Source organism: Myotis daubentonii, chromosome X (assembly GCF_963259705.1).
Source record: "Myotis daubentonii chromosome X, mMyoDau2.1, whole genome shotgun sequence".
In the NCBI taxonomy this organism is placed as follows: domain Eukaryota; kingdom Metazoa; phylum Chordata; class Mammalia; order Chiroptera; family Vespertilionidae; genus Myotis; species Myotis daubentonii.
The window spans coordinates 57,061,534-57,062,906 of record NC_081861.1 but is presented as its reverse complement, the minus strand read 5'-3'; positions in this window follow the sequence as shown (position 1 = coordinate 57,062,906).

The window sequence follows — 1,373 nt, the reverse complement described above, 5'->3', positions numbered from 1 at the left end:
TAACTCAGTAGATACTGCAGGCGGGCCTGATGGCAGCTGGATGGCTTGGCTTCCTGGCCCTACAGGGCACATTAAGATTCAACCATGAGATTCCAGCAAAGGTAGTCAGTTACCATTCTTGTGTTTATGCAAACATCAGACAGTAGATAAATTAATCTTGATTTGGCTTTTTGATAGCCATGGAGGAATTTTAAGAAGAAAAATCCTATTTCAATAGAGAAATGCAATCCGTCTCATGATTGAGCCGGAAGTTCCAAGACAAAGGGGGGAATGAAAGGGCGAGGGATATGCCCTCCATCTTACCCTAGCAGCCATGTGCTCGGGAGGGCTTCTTCCCGGAAGCCCAGGCCTCTGCTAGCTATGCCCAGGATTTCTTTGAACTCGCCATGGATATGACCACATCCTGTGTGGCGGGACCCGGCTTGCGCCTGGCCAATCGGCAGGGCCCACAGTCACCTCTCCTCCCCTTACTCCACCCCCCGATAAAACTCCTTCCCACTGGGCTAGCCCTCTCTCTGCCACTTGGCTTACCGTTGGGTCGGTGAGTGTGGTCAGGGAGCCGAACTAGTTCGAATAAAGACTCTCTGCTTTTGCATCGGACTTGGCTGGCTCCCTGGTGTGGTCTTTTGGGGATCCTGAAATCTGGGCATAATACTTAGGAGCCTTCTTCTTGATATTATCTCTGCCTAGGCCCTAGAGTCTCCAGAACTGTGAGAAATAAACTTGTTGTTTAAGCCATTCCATCTGTGCTATCTTGTTATGGCAGACCAAGACGTTTTCAATTTTGGCAGCTAATTGGAATCAACTGAGGAATGTAAATATACTGAGGAGTGGACCTACCCCTAGAGATTCTGATTCAATTGGTTAAGTCCAGGCATTAGAAGGGATTCTAATGGATGTATTGTGTTGGAACCTACAGGTACAGGAGAATAGTTTTCTGGATTCTAAAAAGGTGATGTAATGAATCTGACATCACTTGGAAGATATTCTCCCCCCTCCCACACTCCAATTTCTTGCTTTCCATTGTTTTTCCCCCAGCATACATTTCCCTTCATTTTCTGCTCAATCAAGGTCCCCACAGATGAAACCAGAGATTCCCCCACCTAAGAGTGCTGTTCCACATCCGAGATCAATCCTAATTGGAGACACGTTAAACTGCTTCAGCCCCACTTCTGTGCTCCCAGATGACAAAAGTGAATCTCTTATTCTGCCTGTTATCCAGAGCCAGTGCAGCTCTCTAGAGCTACATCTGGCCACTTAATCCAATTAGAAAATGGACAAAAAGCATGAACTGATAATTCACTGGTGGTGAATAGCTATGGGGAAAGATATTGAACATCTTTAGCCATCATGGAAATTCAAATTAAAAACAC